General features: G+C 41.6%; 2 protein-coding genes across 11 annotated transcripts in view; one reads left to right on the top strand and one right to left on the bottom strand.

The window, feature by feature from the left end:
• ORC4 (origin recognition complex subunit 4) overlaps positions 1-7,744 on the bottom strand; it is a 63,314-nt gene extending 55,570 nt beyond the window's left edge. For all 7 annotated transcript variants that reach the window (XR_014713571.1, XR_014713572.1, XR_014713573.1 and 4 more), the window contains exon 1: positions 7,617-7,744. The gene's annotated coding sequence lies outside the window, so the exon portion shown is untranslated. The remainder of the gene's footprint in view (positions 1-7,616) is intronic.
• Positions 7,745-7,998: 254 nt separating this feature from the next.
• The window catches only part of MBD5 (methyl-CpG binding domain protein 5), a 264,996-nt gene continuing 249,748 nt past the window's right edge, over positions 7,999-23,246 (top strand). For all 4 annotated transcript variants that reach the window (XM_084643358.1, XM_084643357.1, XM_084643360.1 and 1 more), the window contains exon 1: positions 7,999-8,500. The gene's annotated coding sequence lies outside the window, so the exon portion shown is untranslated. The remainder of the gene's footprint in view (positions 8,501-23,246) is intronic.

Raw genomic sequence — 23,246 nt, forward strand, 5'->3', positions numbered from 1 at the left:
TTCAGTCCACTAAACGGCATTTGGCTGTTTCTTTTTGGTTAGGTCTGTCAGTGGGCCGGCAATTTGGCTGTATTGCGGTACCAATCGCCTGTAATATCCGGCCAAGCCTAAGAAGGACTGGACCTGTTTCTTTGTCTTTGGGACAGGTCACATTTGGATAGAATCCACTTTGGCCTGTAGGGGGGTTGATAGTTCCTTGGCCCACCTGGTGTCCAAGGTAAGTCACTCTGTTTAGGCCTGTTTGACACTTCTTAGCCTTAACAGTTAGTCCTGCCTCCCTTATGTGCTCGAAGACTTTTTGTAGATGTTCCAGGTGTTCTGCCCAGGAATCCGAAAATATGGCCATATCGTCAAGGTAGGCGACTGCATATTCTCCTAATCCCGCAAGGAGACCATCTACAAGTCTTTGGAAGGTGGCGGGTGCATTGCGCAGCCCAAAAGGGAGTTCTCTAAATTCATACAGCCCAACATGTGTGGTGAAGGCTGACCTTTCCTTGGCAGATTCATCTAGCGGTACCTGCCAGTACCCCTTGGTTAAGTCCAAGGTAGAGATGAACTGGGCCCGTCCCAGTTTCTCTAATAGTTCATCTGTGCATGGCACTGGATAGTTGTCTGGGCGAGTTACAGTTAGCTTACGGTACTCCACGCAGAAAAATCTCTCCCCATCTGGTTTGGAAACTAGAAATCACTGGAGATGCCCATGCACTGCCAGAGGGGAGGATTACACCTATCTGTAGTATATCGTGGATCTCCTGTTCTATAGCAGTTTTAGCTTGAGGAGACAACCGGTAAGGTTGGGCTTTAATTGGGTGAGCATTATCTGTGTCAATGGAGTGGTATGCCTGTTCAGTCAGTCCTGGGGTGGCTGAGAACGTTGGCGCGTAGCTAGTGCACAGCTCCTTGATCTGCTGTTGCTGCATATGCCCAAGGGTCATGGAGAGGTTCACCTCTTCCATGCCACCAGCACTTTTCCCTTCGTAGTAGACACCTTTAGGCCACGAAGCGTCATCTCCTCCCTGGGCCGTAAACTGATAAACCTTTAATTCTCTAGAGTAAAAGGGCTTTAGAGAATTAATATGGTACACCTTAGGCTTTCGGTTGGAGGTGGGGAATGCTAGGAGATAATTAACAGCTCCCAGGCGCTCCTGGACCATGAATGGCCCTTTCCACGACGCTTCCATTTTATGGACCTGGCGCACCTTTAAGGCCATGACCTGGTCCCCTACTTTGAAGGAACGCTCTCTGGCATGTTTATCGTATCAGGCTTTTTGCTCTTTTTGAGCATCCTGTAGGTTTTCTTTAGCAAGGGCTAAAGAGGTTCGGAGAGTGTTTTGTAGGTTGGTTACAAAGTCCAGAATGTCAGTTCCTGGAGAAGGTGTAAACCCCTCCCATTGCTGCTTTACCAACTGTAATGGCCCCTTCACCTCGCGGCCACATACAAGTTCAAATGGTGAAAACCCTAAACAGGGATGTGGTACAGCTCTGTAGGCAAAGAGCAACTGCTACAACACTAGGCCCCAGTCATTGGAGTGCTCATTTATGAATTTATGTATCATGGCCCCTAAAGTTCCATTAAATTTCTCCACCAGGCCATTTGTTTGATGATGGTAAGGGGTGGCAACCAAGTGATTCACCCCATGAGCTTCCCAAAGGCTTTCCATAGTTCCTGCCAGGAAATTAGTCCCTGCATCCGTGAGGATGTCGGAGGGCCAACCTACCCTGGCAAAAATGTCTGCTAGTGCCTGGCACACACTATTAGCCCTGGTGTTGCTTAGAGCTACTGCTTCTGGCCATCGGGTGGCAAAATCCATGAAAGTCAGTATGTACTGCTTTCCTCTGGGTGTCTTTTTTGGAAAAGGACCCAGAATATTCACAGCTACTCGCCGATATGGAACTTCAATGATGGGGAGTGGCTGGAAAGGGGCTTTGACCTGGTCTTGGGGTTTTCCCACTCTTTGGCACACCTCACAAGACCAGCCATAGGTAGAAACATCCTTTCCCATTCCCTCCCAGTGGAATAACCTCCCCAAACGGTCTTTGGTCCTGTTCACCCCAGCATGGCCACTAGGATGATCGTGGGCTAAGCTCAAGAGCTTTACCCGGTATTTAGTTGGAACTACGAACTGTCTCTGAGGATGCCAGTCTTCCTGGTGTCCACAAGAAAGAGTTTCCTTGTATAAAAGTCCTCTTTCTACAACAAACCTGGATCAATTAGAAGAGCTGAGAGGCGGTGGGTTTCTCTGTGCCACCATCCATGCTCTCTGGAGGCTTTCATCTGCTTCCTGTTTGGTCTGGAACTGTTCCCTTGATGCCGGAGACATCAGTTCCTCATTGGATTGTGGACCTAGGCTTGGTCCCTCTGGAATCGATGCAGGGGATGGAGCTGTTTCTATTGACTGTAAACCGCTCTCCACTGGTGCACTATGTTGGGATTCAGGCTCCAGCTGAGCCTCTTGTATAGGGTTATCGGCTGCTGCCGGTTCAGGTTCAGTGGGGCCCTTTTGTGTTGGGGTTGCAAGTACTGGATTCAGTGCTGGCAATGGGTCTGGTGCTGGTTGTTCCACTGGTTCCGGTTCTGGGGCTGGCTCTGTCTGGGTCTCTGGGACTGGATCCACTTCTGCTGTTGCAGATGTTGGCATGGGGTCCAGTTCCATCACCTCTGACCAGGTCCTGGTAGAAGTTTCTGAAACAGAGCTAGGCGTGACGGCTTGCTTAGCCTGGCTGCGGGTGATCATTCCCACCCTCTTGGCTGACTTCACATGATTGGTCAAGTCTTCCCCAACAGCATGGGGATGGGATAATCGTGGACTTTTGCAGTCTATGATGTTCCTGACCAGCCCTGGTACTGGACAACTTGGCTGTAGACAAATTGAAAGAGTTGAACTTGAAGGATTGACTCGTCACTTGGATCTCTGGGTTGATTAAATTGGGGTCCACTAAGGAAGCCTGGATAGCTGACACTTGTGCTCCGGTGTCCCTCCACGCGGTGACCTTCTTCCCGCCCACACTCACAGTTTCCCTCTGCTCCGAGGGTATCTGGGAGGTATCTGGGCCTGAGGACCTCTGGTGTAATTCCGGTGCAATGAACTGTAATCTGTTGGGGTTCTTGGGGCAGTTGGCCTTTACATGCCCCGGCTCGTTACATTTAAAACACTGTCCAGATGACGGATCACTGGGGCGAGGTGGGTTGCTGGAGAACGGTGTGGCAGGATGATAAGGTGTCTGGAGGGTTCCTTGGGGGGGTAGTTGGGGCCTTGGGCTGCCCCCGGTAGTAGGGTGTGATCTGAGGGTGTCACTTCTGGTATCCGCTCCAACTGTGACCAGGGTTGTTCCTCTCTCCTCCCTCCACCCGTTTTGGTCCGGCTTGCCCCGCCTCTCTGGCGGTCTGGGACTGCTTGCATCGATCAGCATAAGAAGCAAGACTTTCTCCGAGTCCATTTCCTTATCCCACAAATACTGTTTTATTTCCTCCTTGGACATATTCAGGAATTGCTCTTGAGCTATCAAATCACACATTCCTTCAAAGCTAGTGACACCCCTTCCTTGGACCTATTTATCTAACAGATCCTTCATCTGGTTTAGATAAGCCACATTACTTACTCTGTAAGTTTCAGGTGTAATTTGAAATTGCTTTAAAACAAAATCCTTGAACTTATTATAGTTAGAAGCCTCATCAATAGGCCTCTTATTGAATATGTCCAGAGCTCTTCCAGTCAATTTTGCGACCAATGTGGTCATCTTGTGAGCTTCAGGAATTTTATGTAAAGTGCACAGTCTCTCAAAGGTGAGAAAATATTCAGCAATATCACTGGATTCATCATACTGTGGACATAGTCGCTCCCATTTGTGGATTGTTGGGGAAGGATTGTTAGGGTTATCCAGTAGATTCCGCTCAGCCCTTACCTTCTCCAACTCCAGTTCATGCTTCCTCTTTTTCCTTCTCCATTTCTTTTTCCTTTGCCTCCATAGCTCTCCTGTGGGAAGCCTCTTTGGCTGTTTCTGCCTTGGGCTCTGTCATATTTCCCTCTCTGTTTTTAACTAACTTTACAAGAGTTAGAAATAAAAAAAACAAACTAACGAACAAAACTTGCAAAAAGAAAAGGAGTACTTGTGGCACCTTAGAGACTAACCAATTTATTTGACATGAGCTTTCGTGAGCTACAGCTCACTTCACGAAGGCTTATGCTCAAATAAATTGGTTCGTCTCTAAGGTGCCAAAAGTACTCCTTTTCTTTTTGCGAATACAGACTAACATGGCTGTTACTCTGAAACAAAACTTGGCTTGTAAAAAAAAAAAAAAAGAAAAAAGGTTGTGCTGTAACCGGATACCCATGTTCTCCGATAGTGATTGTCAGCCTGCAGAAAAATTCTTAAAAAACAAAAAACAAACTAACACCTTTTTCTCCAGGCAAATAGACAGAAAAACGCTCTAGTTGCTCTTAGCTAAAAAAAAAACTTCAGGTCTGTGAAGAACTTGTGAATTTCCCTGCAGGAGGTTAAGTACCCTGCCTTTAGGCAGAGAAACTCCAGGTCACAAAAGACAAATCCCTTTTGTTATGCTTGAATCTTTTAAAATCCTTCTGTGCTTCTGGTTCAAAAAAAAAAAAAAAAAATCTCAATATGATTTCAAATTAATCCCACCGCTCTGCCACCATGTCAAGGTTCCTTCCCCACTCTGAACTCTAGGGTACAGATGTGAGGACCTGCAGGCAAGACCCCCTAAGCTTATTCTTACCAGCTTTGGTTAAACGCTGCCACCACCAAAGTGTTAAACAAAGAACAGTGGGAAGTGCCCCCTTGGAAACATCTCCCACCACCAAAAAAAAAAACCCCCTCAAGCACTACACCCCCTTTCCTGGGGAAGGCTTGATAAAAATCCTCAACAGTTTGCATAAGTGAACACAGACCCAAACCCTTCGATCTTAAGAACAATGAAAAGCAATCAGGTTCTTAAAAGAAGAATTTTAATTACAGAAAAAGTAAAAATCACCTCTCTACAATCAGGATGGTAAACACCTTACCATTAGGATAATCAGATTCAAAACACAGAGAATCCCTCTAGGCAAAAAACTTAAGTTCCAAAAAGACACAAAACCAGGAATATACATCCCATTCAGCACAACTTATTTTATCAGTCATTTAAACAAAACAGAATCTAATGCATATCTAACTAGATTGCTTATTAATTCTTTACAGGAGTTCTGACCCGCATGCCTGCTCTGGTCCTGACAAAAGCATCACACAGACAGAGAACCCTTTGTCCTCTCCCCCCAGCTTTGAAAGTATCTTGTCTCCTCATTGGTCATTTTGGTCAGGTGCCAGCGAGGTTATCTTAGCTTCTTAACCCTTTACAGGTGAAAGAGTTTCTCCTCTGGCCAGGAGGGATTTAAAGGGGTTTACCCTTCCCTTTATATTTATAACAATGGGTATGTCTTCAGTGGACCCTGGGTTTTAGCCCCACCACCCTTACCCATCCCATCCACCCAGAAAACCATTCGACCAGGCTTCAGAGGTGCTCTAAGCCTGGGCCAGTTTACATGGCTGGGTGCTGAGGTCAGTATCCCAGATTTGGCTGGCACATGTCCACTTTGCAATGAGGAAGCAGGTAAAAATCCAACTCATTTTGCTGACAGTCCTTCCAGGCACACCCCACAGTTCCTCATGAGGGACAGGCAAATTGTACAATTGACAGGGAAAGAATCCTAGAGCATTTCAGCACAAAGAAACATGGGGTATGATCCCAGATATACACTGACAAGAGCAGAAGCAATGAGGACATAATATTACAGGTAGTGACTTGCTGTGGGGATGCTCACAAATGGACTAGACTAACCCTCATACAAATCATGCAAGTTAACAGTGCAGCGAAAACCTCTCTTATGTGACCTAAACAACAGTAGCTCCAAAATATGCGACCCGCCCTAACCTCTTCCTTTCATTAAGGTGTTACAATTTTATTCCTCATAAGAAAGGAGAAGGAGTTTTACAGAGATGTAGTGACTCACTTTAAGTGGCTGGCATTTGAGAGAGGACCCTCACTTACTTTTTTAATCCAATCAAAGAAAGTTTAGTTCAGCCCATCAGCATAGTTAAAGGCCACATCTACACTAGCGAGCTGACCGCAGTGACAGTGCAAGATCGCTCCTGTAGCCACTCTATGCTAGGAGGAGAGAGCTCTCCACTCAACATAATAAAACCACCTCCACAAGTGCCAGTAGCTATATGAGAGGGAGAAGCTCTCCTGCCAACCGTTCTGCACACTCCAGGGTTTCTTTTGGTGTAAGTTATGTCGCTCAGAAGATGCGTTTTTTCATACCCCTGAGCAACATAAGTTATACTGACAAGTGGTAGTGTAGACAAAGTCTAAGACTAGCTTAGTGGTAGTGCAGGTATGGCCGAAGACCCATCTAAGGAAACCCTAGCTCAGAGTCCAGTAGAGCTCTCACATGATGCACAATCCACAGTGAATGTGGCTTCTTATTCTGGTGATTCACATGGGTGAAGTTTGGAAAAGTACCCCCACCTTTTTTACACCCGAAGTCTGCCCTTTGCTCACATTAACTCACACAAACTTATGTGATCCAATTTTTAAGGGAAGTTATCTATGTTCAAGATAAGGCAGTTATAACCACCTTTGTAAATAAAATTAGTTACTTCAGTTTTTCACAAATTTAATCTGAGGTGCTGTAATCCCTTCAATTGTAAAATTACAACAGCTTTCATCTTCAGTGCCTAAGAAACCAATCTAGTTGTAATGTTAAAGAGCTTGGTGGGACACAGCTTTAGCTCCTTTACAAAAAGTAGAAATACAGCAAAGTCCCAAACATTTAAGGAGCAACTATATTCCTCACAAGAAGAAAAAGAAGAATTAAGAAGTGCCTTTGACCAGCACAAATGAATGTCTAGGAGCAGAATTAAGCTGCATGAAGTCGGAATTAAAGTCTGATCTTTCTTCCAGAGCATTCCCCAATGCATCACTCTGCAACACAGGAGACGTCAGCATCTGTGAGCATGGAACAGGAGCGTTTCAATGGAAAGCGCTCTGGAAGCGGACGCACACCAGACACCAACGCGGCTCTGCTGGGAGGTCACTGGGGATGAACTCCGACGCCTCAGTTTTTTTCAACATGCCAGAGCAAGTAACCCGGAGTTGCCCCCAAGACCAGCACGACCACCCGGATCAGCGCCAGGCTCACTGACCAGGAAGCGTTTCCGGTCAAGGCAGCGAGGACTCTGTCAGTGCCTTTCAGCGGCGCCTGCAGGAATCCCACGACGCCTCGCTGGCGCGCGACGCTCCTCCTTAGCCCTCAACTCCGAGGCTCCATGAGCATCATCCCCCGCCTGGCGCTGCCGAAGGGCCCCCCCGGGGCAGGGCAGGACACCGGCAAGCGGCCCTCCCGCCTTATGACACCTGGCCCCAACGAACTGGGGATGAGACCCATCCACCCCCTGGGGCCCGCGAACACAGCGCGGCTGCCGGGAGCCTGCCCCAAGGGACACCGCCGCCCTCCGCCCGCACCAGGTCAGGGCTCTCGCCCGCTCTCCCCTGCCAGGTCATGTCACCTCCCTCCCTCCCCGTCCCCACCCCCGTAGCCCCGCTCCCGCGGAACCCTTACCTAGCTCGGCTCCGCTCCTGCCTCCGCCTGAGCGCGTAGTTCGGACTCCAGCAGAGTAACCGTCCTCCTCTTCGCCCGCTAGTACCTCAGAAACCTTCCCGGCACCCCCCGCGCCCATCGCTCCTCGTCACGTGGCGATGGCAGCCCCACCCCCTCCCCTCTTCCCCCGCCCGCTCTTGACTCGCCTCAACTCTGCCCCTTTCACGCCCACTCACTCACTTCCGCTCCACTTCCCTCCCCTCCCGCAGCTTCCTGTCCCTCGACGGCATCTCCTTCCGGGTTCGCCTGCCGCGCGGTGCATTGTGGAGAGCAACCTCTTTCCCTCCCCCCTTCAACCCACCGAGCCCCCTTGGGGCGCATGCGCAGTAGCAGCCTCCCATCTTTCTCCTAGGCAGAGCCAGAGCCTCAGCAGCAGTAGCAGCAGCAGCAGCTGATGATGAAGAGAGAGGGGGAGACTGGGGGACCTTTTATTTATATTGTTAAAGGGACAGAGCACTAATTCCATCTTGAATTGGTGTGTGTGGAGGGGGTTGGTGTGAGGGGCCTGAGTTTTTCCCCCCAGCCCAGCCCAGCTCAGCTCAGCTCAGCTAGAGGATCCCAGGGAGACACAGAGAGAGAAGGAGAGTTTCTTCCCCCCACCCCCTTGGCCGTCAGAGGAGAGAGAAAGAGACCAAAAGCCTCTTAGCAACAGCCCCTTTTCCTCTCTCTGCTGCTGCTTGGCCCTGGCTGGAGACACCTCACCACACACACACACACAGAGGAGCAGCAGCCAGTTCACCAGCTCCCCCACCTCCTGCTCTCCCCTCCTCCCCCTTTATTACCCTTTGTGTGTGTCTCTTTCTCCACTGCTCCAGGGAAGGGAATAAAAGTGGGGTGCAGCCAAGGTAAGTGTGTTTGTGTGTGGGGAAGCAATACCTTCTCACAGCTCTGTCTCTCACTCTAGGGCAGACAGATTTGGGGGCTGAGGGTTGGGAAGGTGTTTGTTTTCTGGATCCATCTTTTAGCTTTGATGATAGTTTGATTGTTTACTGGTTTGACAAAGTGGCTTATTTTTTCCTGCTCCAAATGAAACACTTCAATTTTGTGTTTTACTCTAAGCTTGCTGCCCCTCTTTGGGAAGAAGATATTATAGTGTTCATATCTGTCACTTTTTACTCACTCTTTGAGGAAGTGGAAACCTTTCTCCATGTCCTGCCTCAGTTTTATTTCTTTTTCAGTGTATAAGGAAATGTCATGGAGTAAATGATGATCAAGCGTTGCTAGTGGTACTCTCAAGTGGGTTTCAGTATCACCCTCTTTTTAGAGCTGCTTCTGATTTGGGAATTTGCTGTTTCTGGGAGTAGTATTTGTCTTGTGGTTTTCATTGGTAGTTGTCTTTTTAATAAATAGTTTTTCTTTGTAGAGAGGTAGGTCAAGTGTTAAAAGGTGTTTTGGCCAAGGTTTGTTTTATTTGTGATTTCTTTCAAAAGGGCTTGTATTTTCTGTGTCAAAATAGGAAATTCAAAAGACAAAAAGAATAATATAGAGCTGGAAACCCTTTGGAATTTATCATCTGTCTTTGTTTTGTGCAGTTGCATGTTGCTATTGTTAACAGTCTGAATAACTGAACTTAGTTACATAATCATTAAGGCCCTGATCCTACAAAGATTTATGTACTTGCTTAACTTTAAGCATCTGAGTAGTCCCAATATGGCACTACTCTAATATGTAAATATTAGCAAGATCAGGGCCTATGCAATAAATCATCTCAATACTTAGTTAGAATAAACAGTTAGCTCTTGTTAAAATTTTTATGTTAATTTTTTTTCATGGTTTTCTGATAGGAAGACCAAACTTCTCCAGCAGTATTTGTGCTGCACTAAATAGTTGTCTGGCTTAGGTACCAGTTTCAGTTTTAACTAGCCAGTTTCTTTGTTAATGTAAGATTCACATGTCAAAAAAATCTGAGTTTTGTATAGCTTAGGTTGACAATAAAACTTCTGAATATATTTTCAGGAAAACATCAGAAAAGTCCTTTTAGAGTCATAAAAATCCATAAGAAAGAGTTTAGGAGTTAATGATAAATTGGTTTTATATTTCAATGTCATCTCTTTTACAAAAAGGACACTTGTTTTAAAAAAACACTGTTGTCTGTGAATAATTTGTTTGTTTTTCATGTAACTGTCTTTAAAAAAGAGAACTATGTGTTATTAATTTAGTAAATAATGCAAGGTATTTCTGGACTGTGAGGTAGGCCAGGGATTGTACATTTCAATGGGGCATCTCAGCAAAATGTGATTCAACTTGATATATGCATCTTTATCCCCTATTTGAAGAGGAATACACAAAAAAAGCCTTCACTTGTAAATGCTTTATTATCTCTGATCCCATAATTTGCATCATCAAAAAACAGTTTGTTTAAAGCAGCAATTTCATGTTCAAGCTGGCAATATGAAAACAGCAATTTGATCAGGTTGGAAAGGATTGGAGAAAAATACATTTAGAAGGATACTTGACAAATATTGTGAGAAGAGATTGGAGTAGCTAATGTTGCTATGTTCTGTAGAATTGTCTTCCTTTTTGTTTTCTATTTAGCTTATGAAGACAAAACAACTTTCTATATTCAGAACTATTTAAAAAATGAAATTTGTAAAGTAATATTTCTTTTAAAGATCAGCAAATATGTATAGGAGCTCATTCTTGAAAACTGTGGTTGTCTATTTATTTTATTACAAGCAACACTGGAAACACACAACTAAAAGCTTATCCAGGAATAACATTTTTTCATGTTTCATACCAACCTATCATCAAATAGTTATGTTCTTACTCTGAGTTACCGTTGATGTGTTTCATCTGTACATAGAAACCTATACTATGTTCAAGATTATGTCCCCAATATCAGTATTATTTCAAGTCCATCTGCAATTTATTGTGCAAACACGGATATTCAGATGGAGAATTTGTTATTTATGACATAGGGCAACACTTTCTTTATTGGTTTAATGTTAAAAAATATGTAAATTACACTTTTTAAACTGATTGCTCAGTAAAAAATTGAGTAAAATTTCTAAAATCCCAGTTTTGATTTGTTAATCCAATATCTTGACAGATTCTTCTCCATAGAGAGGAACTGTGTTTGAAACCTCAGCTTTCTTAGGCCCTGATCCTACAGTCAGGTCTGTGCTGGCAGACCACCACTGATTCCACTGAGGCTTATCTTGTGGAATATAGGTCCAAGGCCTTAGATAATAATCCATTCAGAGCAGGGACAGTCTATTTCTGTGGCCTATAGTGCACTATACTGCAAGAAGGCCTTAACTCTAATACGGGTTCTCAGGATGCTGCCATAATATGAAATATTCAATAATTTTCTAAGAACTGCATCTGTCAACTGGAATTATGGGAAACTGTTAGGAACCAACAATTATTACTAAGTAGCAAATTTTTTTGTTCTGTTTTTAAGTCTTTGTGCTAGAATCATAGGAAAGTAATCAAGATTCTTGATTGCTTTTTAGGCATTGAGGAACGTTTATGTATTTTTCCCTGTTGCTTAACTGGATCATTTGTATATCCAACATTAGTAACTATTTTTATGTCTCTTATTTCTTGTCTTTACCAAAAACGTGTGTCTGGAGAGTTAATTTTGAATTTATAAGGAATCTACAATGACTATATATAAGATATACTAGATTAACAACAAGGAAAACATTTAAAGGTCTTGTTCAGGCCAGACTTGTACCTCGGTATTTTTAAATTCCAAATTATCGGTCTTTTCTTGCTTATCCGGTACTAAGTTGGCGATCCGTTTATTGGTTTGCTAGTTATTTTAGGTAAGCATGTTGATCTTCATTTTAATCAGGTATAAATGTTTTTGTAAAGCAGTGTTATTTTTCCCCTTAAACAAAAGTTGTTACCTTTCTGCAGTCCTGACCCTTGCTCTCTTCATTGGGAGTTTAGTGTTCTCTGAATCTCTTAGGAAAAACTGAGCCTTTGTGGGATCATTAACAACTTTACTAACAAAAAAACTGTCTGTCTTGTTTTTCACTCAGGCTTTTTGTTACTAATCTGTTAATAGACTGTTTCACTATATTCCTCACAGTGATTTTATGTAAGGAGATCAGCGTTCAGGAACTAGTCGCTTGAACACAGCCAGTAACTACAATGTTAGCTTGTGAATCAGCACTGAGTCCTTGACCTCACTCCTGCAAGCTACTCTTTGGTGGTAGACCCTTGTGCCCATGTGGAGTTGCATTGACTTCAGTGGGGCTTCATGCAGTGTAAGAGCCCACAAGTGCAGGTTTCAGAATAGGGGCCTTAGTTATAAATCGCCGAGGGTAAAATTTTCAAAAATGCCTATGTATCATTTTCAAAGTGATTTAGACACTTAGAAGCCAAAATCTCATTAACTTTCAATGAGACTTAGGAGATAAGAATTTAAGTCACTTTGAAATTGAGACTTGGGCCCTTAGTCACAGAGGCTTTTGAAAATGCATTCCCTGATTTTGTTTCCATTGAAATCAATGAGAGTTTTGACAGTCACTTCAACATGAGCAAGACAGCTCATAATAGAGAGCCTTCTTTACTTTTCATTTGTTAGTGTCTGTAAATATTTTTTTCAAACTGTTACCTGGAGTAATATTACTCATACAGCTGCCAATAATGTTAATTTAGCCTGTATAAGAAGCAAAATACACATTAGTTATTAAAAGGAACATGAAATTGTACAAAAAGGTTGGAGACTCAGATCTCACTCCTGTAATACTTAAGGGGTTTCATTGTTTAAGTACAGTTAACACAAATAAGTTGTGCTAATGTTTTAACTAACTCAAGCAGTTTTGATCCCAAATCATTCTTTGATTGTTAATTACATTTATATAGTATCTATTTTTAGATTAACCACCTAAAAGTGAGAGGAAGGTTCAGGCCTTACACTCATGAATTCATTAGCTTCTTTGCTAAGGCTGCCTGAACAGAGTGAAGTGTAAGATAATTATGAAGTTGTGTGTGTATATATGCATTTGTGTGTATATAAACATTTCTTAAATTATTCTTAATCTAATTTCTGGTTATGATGGCTGACGTGTTTTTTTTTTTTTTTTTAAAGAAAACTGTATGGCTCAGGGAGTTGGTAATGGAGTACAGAGTCTTTCATATCTAGATTGTTGACTTGAATCCAGCAACAGGAACCAAAGTCACTACCATGTGTTAAGAAAAGGAGTACTTGTGGCACCTTAAAGACTAACCAATTTATTTGAGCATAAGCTTTCGTGAGCTACAGCTCGCTTCACTGCATCCGATGAAGTGAGCTGTAGCTCATGAAAGCTTATGCTCAAATAAATTGGTTAGTCTCTAAGGTGCCACAAGTACTCCTTTTCTTTTTGCGGATACAGACTAACACGGCTGTTACTCTGAAACCTACCATGTGATAGCGAGTCATTGACCTTTCTCAAATGTGTTGACCATCTCAGTTCAGCTCCTAGATGACAGGTGTCCACATCACAAAAATCTCCATTACTTCCTGTCTTTCTCATCCGAGTGACTAAGGAATAAATTGTGGGAGGTGGCATGAATGCCCCTCTCATCAATAGGGGTGGTTCATCTGAAATAGAATTGAGGCACATTGTCACAGCAGTTCAGAGAAGCTCTTGAATTGCTGGCACTACTTCAGTTTTCTGGAGAGAAAGAGGATTCAACCCTGTCAGGTTGGCACTCTTTTTATGAACACTGATGTCTTTAAAAACTGAATAGGTGAGATTTTTTTAAAATTCTTTTAGAAGTTGTATTAATTTCCATTAGAACAGAAGATAAAGGATTTCATTCATTTCTGTGGGATTAAGATGTGGAATGCACTGTGATCATTTTACTAAAGCTTAGTTAATTTTCCTCTACAGCGATGATTTAAACATAAGTGTACAGTAAGTTTAAAAACAATTATTAGTTAACACAATTGCTGGTAACTAAACCCTGCAGAGCTGATTATTCATTTTATTTGTTTTATTCCAGAGTGGGAAGAGAATCAGATCTAGTATTTGTAAAGATTAAAATTCTCAGGTTTTCAGACAAGTATAGATTTTAATCAACCTAAGCATTTAAATCAGAAGTTGCTTTTGTGACTTATCGAAGAACTTTACAGTTATTTGAAATGAAAATTGAAGCTTCAGTTTTAGGGTCTTTCAGTCATTGCATAACTAGCCTGGCTGCTCTAAGAGTGAAGGGGAATTCCCAAGTTGGGGAACCAGAACAGTTGTCAAACTGTTTGCACAACAAATCCTTCTGGATCGAATGGTGATATTCTCAACATTTAGATAAAGAGAAGCTTGCAATAATGTTGCCACACACATTGCTGCCAAAGGAAACAAATGTAATAGAAAAGAAGAATTTTTATGTATCTAGTGCTTTTACTAAGATAACATCATGATATAAAAAGTAAATGAGCAGAGTCATCCATGATGAAGGTTATAAAGTTTTCAGATGTTTGTGATAAACTCTGGATTTTGTCAGTATAGAATTTCCTGTTTGGGAGTTTCTGAGTTTCACGATGGCATGTGAAGGTTGTTTCATGGGATAAAACATGAGTTTTGTTTGACAGTGAAGATTTGAAAAAGTGGAAATGTTGATTTAAATTGATAATGGCATAATTTAATTATGTTGTACTTGACTCAACACTTTTCGAAATAAGAAATTATTTCAAAACTAGGCTATGTTAATATTTCAAAGTTTAATAAAGCATTCCATTTTGAAGGACAGAACAAAGCATTTGAGAAATGTTCTGTTTTGCAGTGCTCTTTTGAAAAGTTTTATTTAAGTTTTGAAGGATTAGATCAAGTTTCTCCAGGATAGCCCTTATTGGAAAACGTAAAGATCATCTTTCTTATAAAATAATGTGAGATCAAACTCCAGTTTAGAACAGTCTTAGTAAAGGTTAGAATTAAAAAAAACAAAAACAAAAAAAAACCCACTCTTTGAAAATATTTTCCTTCTTTTAACATTTTGTCTCACAGAAGTTCTTGATGAAGGGTTTCTAGGCCATTTTAGAAGCTGTAATCTAGTTAAAAGGTTTGTTTATACTTCCCATCTCTGTTCTGCTGATGGTATTAGAATGCGAGCCAGACATCTAACTGTTTATAACATTCGAACTTCAATTAAAGCTACAGTGTTAAGTTTACTAAATATCAATATGTTCATGGCAGCTTCAAATAATTACCAGAAATTATGGAAGTAGTATGATAGCCTATGGTTCCTCTCCTCCCCCAATACACTGCTCTTAAACTCTATATTTTTTATTTGTATTTCATACATAGAAGGCCTACATAAATTTATTGGGATTTAAAAATTTTGGTTTACACTTGGGTGTGATAGTTGGTGGTATTGGAAAAAATAATTGTTGTTATGGCTCAAGTTCTTCTGGGGACAAATTTCCACTGATTTGAGTAGAAGTTTTGCCTAAGTTAGGATTGCAGAGTATTTGTTTTTAGCAGATGTCAAAATACATTTAAGTTGGTCAACACATAGGCTATGGTCCAAATATAAACTGGCTTTAACTGTTCTCTGATAAGATGATTTAGATCTTCAGAACTATGAAGTCCCCCTTCTCAATTCAGCGTGAGCATATACTGTAGTTCTATTTTTAATAGAGGAGAATTTAACCATTTATGATTAGTTTGTTACAATCTTTTTTAAGTTTATGAATTAATAATATAGATTTATTTTAATTTAATACATTGTATTCCAATCTGATAGTGCTGGTAGTGCGGTATGTTGTTTTTAAATGTTACATTGGAATATTTTTAAAACCAGTAAAATCACTTGCAAAGTGGTTCATTCTTAAACTTGCCTATAATTCTGTGCAGGATGTACTGGCTAGTCTGCAGTTGCACTGTTTATTGTGTTTCGTCTGTCAGTTGGTATACTTATAGCATCTCTGTTATGGCATTTTTAAAGAAGACATTGTTCATTATAATACCTTGGATATGTAGAAATGCTATTACTGCATTTCTATAGACTGTACCTCTATACTGCTGTTGTTATTTATATGGCATCTTCATTTGAACATTGTACTTGATATTGTGTACTAAAGTATATGTATGTAAAATATTCATACTAAGGAGAAATGTAAAAGGCCTGATCTGCTCTCATTGAAGTTGGTGGTAAAATATTCATTAACTTAAATTGGAGATTGATCAGGTCCTAAATCTGAATTTTGCATGACTTCTGACTTTGAGAAGATATTGTAAAATAAACTGTTCTAACCATGAAAAGATCCAAAGAGTAGGTAAGCAGACATTCCATTTATATTAAATAGCAAATACTTAATCACCTTATAATCCATTTAGAAAAATATTCACACTTTGAATACTTAGCTTTGCACTTGCACATAATATAACATCTCTGTTGCTCATACTGTCATGCTTTTTTTGACACTGCACTGTTCTGTAACTAAGACTGAAAAATTATTGTTCAGTCTTTACCATTTGTTGTCATGACAAATATGTATTTGAATTAAATATTCTACTAGGAAACTGTACACACAAGTTGATATAATCAACATGCTCTAAGCCAGGGGTCTCAAACACGCAGCCCAAGGGCCGCATAGGAGTTATTTCCTGCAGCCCGCCTATCTCTTCCCCAACCCCCATTTTTTACTATACTTTTGTATCGTTAAATGAAAAGGTTTCAGTGATGCGGCCCTCGGGCCAGTGTTCTAGTCCTCATGTGGCCCTCATGGTGATTTGAGTTTGAGATCCCTGAAAGAATATAAAGGAAATTAAAGCACAAAATCATTTGTAAATCTGGAGTTTAAAAAGTAATTTGTAAGCATTTTTATCTCAGTAAAGTGGTGATAGTACACAGGAGCTACCTGTTTTTCATAAATAACTTTTTAATTATCAGAATGAATAATATAATATTCTACACCAAGAAAATAAATCTGTAAACAACCAATAGTGTATTATTTACACCTATGATTCACTTAATTTCAAATATCAATAATACTCATAATTTTCAAACTATTTTCTACTGGATCAGTATTGGCAAATGTATTTTTGTTTTGTTTTGTTTTTCAAACCTTGGAACAAAGGTTCGGGTTCATCCAAATGATCCTGAATACATTTGTTCTTTGGAGAATTTTAATTAATATGACATGCCTTCTTTATTTTCTATTGAAACTAGTAAAATATAAATAAGAATTTGAACGGTAATTTACAGCTTTTGTTGTTTACAGGAAACTAGTACTTTATAAACACCTGATTTTCTTATTTATAGTATCTATATTTATGGAGTGATTTTTGGTTTTCTATTAGAAGAATAGAAATTGAAAAATAGTTCACAAGCTTCTTAACTATCACCGGTTTGGTTGAAATAATCAAAGTTTAGATGTAAAGGACATGAATGCAAAGTCATTAATTTGTCTCCAGTGACAATCATGTAAGATGATGAATCCTTTTGATGAATCTGCACCTGGAACTGCAAAAGTCTTAAGGAAGGGCACTTCAACTTGTCATTAATTCCTCTTACTTGAGAGCAAATCATGTTTAAGGCCTCAATGCCGAACCCTAATGACAATGGGATTCCATCTGGAATAGGGGTCCTCATTAGTAAATCATAATGCAGGATCCAAGCCTCTATCAGTATATCATCATGCAAGTTTTCTGCAAGGAATTGCCATGCTAGGACAGACCCATTGGTCCATCTAGTACACTATGCTGTCTCTGGCAGTGGGCAGAATCAGAGGTACACAAATTCCAACAGTAATTGGTTGTAGAGCAGTTTGACCATAGAGATAGTTTCTACCTGATCTTTGTTATTAGAGGTTGGCCTATGCCATGCAGCATTAATGTTTATATCTCTTCTAAACCTCTTGGGGGGGGGCGTTATTATTTTTAGCTTTTGTTTTTTGATCAGTCTCTTAACTCTGAATGTTTGCATTTATTCATATAAATGTCCAGTCCTCTTTTTGCCCTGCTAAGATCTTTATCTTAGGTACTGTACTTGTATGTTCTCCATTATTGCAATATCTGAGCAGCAAACTTTAACTGGCCAAATGAAGCGAGGTCTAATACTCAACTCGATGGCATTAGTTTGACTTAACATGATAGATTTTGAGCTCTGCCTCCATCCATTCCAGAATTTCAGGGAATCTTCTAGACATCATTGGCACAATCCAACTGATTTTGGTGCAAATTGGTATACTGGAAAAGCCTGATTCACAGGACTGCCTCACTTCACAGGCAAAGGATTCCCCCTGCCAGCCCCTGTTGCTACCTAAGCATATCAAAAGAAGCAGCTTAACTTGCTGCAAGGGGAGATTGTCCATACCTGGACTCCAACAGAAATAAGAGAACTTTACAGAGCGAGTTTATTTGAGGGAGGAGGAAGCAGAAACCCAGAAGGGGCAAGAGTGGGTGGGTAGAAGCAGCAGGGATTGTGTGGGGTGGCAAGCATAGACCTGGAGTGGAGTATAAGGGACAAAGTGGACTTAGTGATTGGGAGCACGAACCCAGAGGGAGAGCGGGTGCAGGTCTGAGGGGAGCAAAGCAGGGATCCTCAATGGAATGGAGAGTTGGGAAGTGGTGATGATGAGGGAAGCAGGGACCAAAACAGCAGGAATTGTGTGACTGGGTAGGCATGGCAGAAGATGCCTGGAGTGAAGATGGGGGAGGGGCAGAGATCCAGAGGAGGGGGAATCGAAATGGGGAGTAGTCACACAGCGCCTCTGTCATGAGGATAGAGAATGAAGGACGTTGATATGGGGAGAGGGAAATGGGGGGGCATAGATCCCATGGCATGATGGATGTGGTGGCTAAGGGAGGGTGACACACAGAGTTTGTGGGCATGGGAAATAAGGAATGTAAGGGAACCCCTGCTAGGTGCAATTTGCTTGGCCCACAAAAGCAGCGAAAGGTGTCCCCCTAGCATGTTTATCCTGATAACACCCTTGTGAGATAGGGAAGTGCTATTTATTCCGATATTACAGATTGAGTCAGTAAGTGATTTCTAAGATCCCAGGCTAGTGCTGTCATTGTTGGGCCACTTTTTCTTACGGCCTCATCTTGGCCTCAGTGCTGTCTTGTGGCAATGAACTCCACATGCTACTTGTGTTTAAAAATAAAATAAAATTCTAGATTTGCTGCCTTTTAGTCTGCATTATTATGATGTTCTGAGAAGGGGGAAATAGATATACAGGAGGACTTCAGAGTTACAAACATCTCGGGAATGGAAGTTGTTCGTAACTCTGAACAAAACATTATGGTGGTTCTTTCAGAAGTTTACAAGTGAACATTAATTTAATACAGCTTTGAAACTTTACTATGCGGAATAAAAATGCGGCTTTTCCCTTTTTTTCTTTTTTTCTTTTTTTTTTTTTTTAGTAGTTTACGTTTTACGCAATACTGTATTCTATATGCTTTTTTCTTTCTTTTTTTTTTTTGTCTCTGCTGCTGCCCAGGTGTGTACTTTTGGTTCCAAATGAGGGGTGTGATTGACTGGTCAGTTTGTATCTCTGGTGTTTGTAACTCTGAGGTTTTACTGTACTCAGTGTACTTCCTCTGTACTATCCATCGTTTTGTATACTTTCCCATGTCGCTTCTTATTTTTCTTCCCTAAAGTAAACTGTCCCAATCTCTATTCATATGAAGCTATTTCATGTCTCTAGATCATTCTTGTTGCTTCTCTCTGAACCCTTGTATTTCTGTTGTATCCTTTTTGAGATCAGGTGATGAGAAGTGAGTACAGTTTTCCAGGTAAAGGGATACCACTGATTTAATGTACCACTGATATAATGACTCTGTAACAATCCACTATTGTGCAAGTCCTAATCAATGACTAGTATGGATACTTAATAGTTCAGAAATGCACAAGAGTTACCAAATATGATAGTATTTATTGGCTTCACAGTTTAGCAAAAGGATTCTGCTAGATAATTAAATCACTTGACTATGTCTACACTGCGCACCTTATGACAGCGCGACTCTGCCCTTATACCCACACCGTTGTAAGCTACAAAGTGTACTCTATCACCAGGAGAGAATTCTTCGAGCTTCTAGGTTCATATGTACAGGAATGCACAGAGGGAATGTGATTCTGTGAGTACAGAGTGCAATATTTTTAAATTGATTAATTTCCAAACAATAATTTCCAAAGAAATTTCATACTAAATGAACTTTGAAATATATAGCTAATAAAAAAACAGGAATTTATTTTCTTCTAATAAAACGTGGCTGTGTCATTGCACCTAAGTTGACTTTCTTTATTGTAAAGCAAAATTTACAGTACCCTTTATTTTAGAAGTTTCAGAGTAGTAGCCGTGTTCGTCTGTATTCGCAAAAAGAAAAGGAGGACTTGTGGCACCTTAGAGACTAACCAATTTATTTGAGCATAAGCTTTCGTGAGCTACAGCTCACTTCATCGGATGCATGCAGTGGAAAATACAGTGGGGAGATTTATATACATAGAGAACATGAAGCAATGGGTGTTACCACACACACTGTAACCAGAGTTATCACTTAAGGTGAGCTATTACCAACAGGAGGGGAGGGGGGGGCTTTTGAAGTGATAATCAAGGTGGGCCATTTCCAGAAGTTGACAAGAATGGAACAGTGAGGGGGGCGGGGGTGTAAACATGGGGAAATAATTTTACTTTGTGTGTAATGACCCATCCACTCCCAGTCTCTATTCAAGCCTGAGTTAATTGTATCCAGTTTGCAAATTAATTCCAATTCAGCAGTCTCTCCTTGGAGTCTGTTTCTGAAGTTTTTTTGTTGCAGTATTGCCACTTTTAGGTCTGTAATCAAGTGACCAGAGAGATTGAAATGTTCTCCAACTGGTTTTTGAATGTTTTAATTCTTGACGTCTGATTTGTGTCCATTTATTCTTTTACGTAGAGACTGTCCAGTTTGACCAATGTACTTGGCAGAGGGGCATTGCTGGCACATGATGGCATATATCACATTGGTAGATGTGCAGGTGAACGAGTCTCTGATAGTGTAGCTGATTTAATTAGGCCCTATGGTGGTGTCCCCTGAATAGATATGTGGACACGATTGGCAATGGGCTTTGTTGCAAGGATGGGTTCCTGGGTTAGTGGTTCTGTTGTGTGGTGTGTGGTTGCTGGTAAGTATTTGCTTCAAGTTGAGGGGCTGTCTGTAAGCAAGGACTAGCCTGTCTCCCAAGATCTGTGAGAGTGATGGGTCGTCCTTCAGGATGGGTTGTAGATCCTTGATGATGCGTTGGAGAGGTTTTAGTTGGGGGCTGAAGGTGATGGCTAGTGGTGTTCTGTTATTTTCTTTGTTGGGCCTGTCCTGTAGTAGGTGACTTCTGGGTACTCTTCTGGCTCTGTCAATTTGTTTCTTCACTTCAGCAGGTGGGTATTGTAGTTGTAAGAATGCTTGATAGAGATCTTGTAGGTGTTTGTCTCTGTCTGAAGGGTTAGAGCAAATGCGGTTGTATCGTAGAGCTTGGCTGTAGACAATGGATCGTGTGGTGTGGTCTGGATGAAAGCTAGAGGTATGTAGGTAGGCACAGCGGTCAGTAGGTTTCCGGTATAGGGTGGTGTTTATGTGACCATCGTTTATTAGCACCGTAGTGTCCAGGAAGTGGATCTCTTGTGTATACTGGTCCAGACTGAGGTTGATGGTGGGATGGAAATTGTTGAAATCATGGTGGAATTCCTCAAGGGCTTCTTTTCTATGTGTCCAGATGATGAAGATGTCATCAATATAGCGCAAGTAGAGTTGGGGCATTAGGGGACGAGAGGTGAGGAAGTGTTGTTCTAAGTCAGCCATAAAAATGTTGGCATACTGTGGGGCCATGCGGGTACCCATAGCAGTGCCGCTGATTTGAAGGTATACATTGTCCCCAAATGTGAAATAGTTATGGGTGAGGACAAAGTCACAAAATTCAGCCACCAGGTTAGCCGTGACATTATCAGGGATACTGTTCCTGATGGCTTGTAGTCCATCTTTGTGTAGAATGTTGGTGTAGAGGGCTTCTACATCCATAGTGGCCAGGATGGTGTTTTCAGGAAGATCACCGATGGATTGTAGTTTCCTCAGGAAGTCAGTGGTGTCTCAAAGATAGCTGGGAGTGCTGGTAGCATAGGGCCTGAGGAGGGAGTCTACATAGCCAGACAATCCTGCTGTCAGGGTGCCAATGCCTGAGATGATGGGGTGTCCCAGATTTCCTGGTTTATGGATCTTTGGTAGCAGATAGAATACCCAAGGTCGAGGTTCCAGGGGTGTGTCTGTGCGGATTTGTTCTTGTGCTTTTTCAGGGAGTTTCTGGAGCAAGTGCTGTGGTTTCTTTTGGTAACCCTCAGTGGGATCAGAGGGTAATGGCTTGTAGAAAATGGTGTTGGAGAGCTGCCTAGCAGCCTCTTGTTCATATTCCAACCTATTCATGGTGACGACAGCACCTCCTTTGTTAGCCTTTCTCATTATGATGTCAGAGTTATTTCTGAGGCTGTGGATGGCATTGTGTTCTGCACGGCTGAGGTTATGGGGTAAGCGTTGCTGCTTTTCCACAATTTCAGCCCATGCACGTTGGCGGAAGCACTCTATGTAGAAGTGCAGTCTGTTGTTTCGACCTTCAGGAGGACTCCACCCAGAATCCTTCTTTTTGTAGTCTTGGTAGGAAGGTCTCTGTGGGTTAGTATGTTGTTCAGACATGTGTTGGAAATATTCCTTGAGTCGGAGACGTCAAAAATAGGATTCTAGGTCACCACAGAACTGTATCATGTTTGTGGGGGTGGAGGGGCAGAAGGTGAGGCCCCGAGACAGGACAAATTCTTCTGCTGGGCTAAGAATATAGTTGGATAGATTAACAATATTGCTGGGTGGGTTAAGGGAACCACTGTTGTGGCCCCTTGTGGCATGTAGTAGTTTAGATAGTTTAGTGTCCTTTTTCTTTTGTAGAGAAGCAAAGTGTGTGTTGTAAATGGCTTGTCTAGTTTTTATAAAGTCCAGCCATGAGGAAGTTTGTGTGGAAGGTTGTTTTTTTATGAGAGTATCCAGTTTTGAGAGCTCATTCTTAATCTTTCCCTGTTTGCTGTAGAGGATATTGATCAGGTGGTTCTGCAGTTTCTTTGAGAGTGTGTGGCACAAGCTGTCAGCATAGTCTGTATGGTATGTAGATTGTAATGGATTTTTTACCTTCAGTCCTTTTGGTACAATGTCCTTTTGGTACAATGCATTTGGAAAAGAAGATGATGTCTGTCTGTATCTGTATGAGCTTTTTCATTAAGTTGATACATTTCCACTCCATACGGCTAAATTCAGTGCCTTGCATAATGACAGGTTTCAGAGTAGCAGCCGTGTTCGTCTGTATTCGCAAAAAGAAAAGGAGGACTTGTGGCACCTGAGCAACTAACAAATTTATTTGAGCATAAGCTTTTGTGAGCTACAGCTCACTTCATCGGATGCATTCCGTGGAAAATACAGTGGGGAGATTTATATACATAGAGAACATGAAACAATGGGTGTTACCATACACACTGTAACCAGAGTGATCACTTAAGGTGAGCTATTACCAGCAGGAGAGCTGGGGGGGAGGACCTTTTGTAGTGATTCATAGATTCATAGATATTTAGGTCAGAAGGGACCATTATGATCATCTAGTCTGACCTCCTGCACAACGCAGGCCACAGAATTTCACCCACCA

The sequence above is a fragment of the Lepidochelys olivacea genome (genome assembly GCF_965140295.1).
Source record: "Lepidochelys olivacea isolate rLepOli2 genome assembly, chromosome: 11".
NCBI classification, from domain to species: Eukaryota; Metazoa; Chordata; order Testudines; family Cheloniidae; genus Lepidochelys; species Lepidochelys olivacea.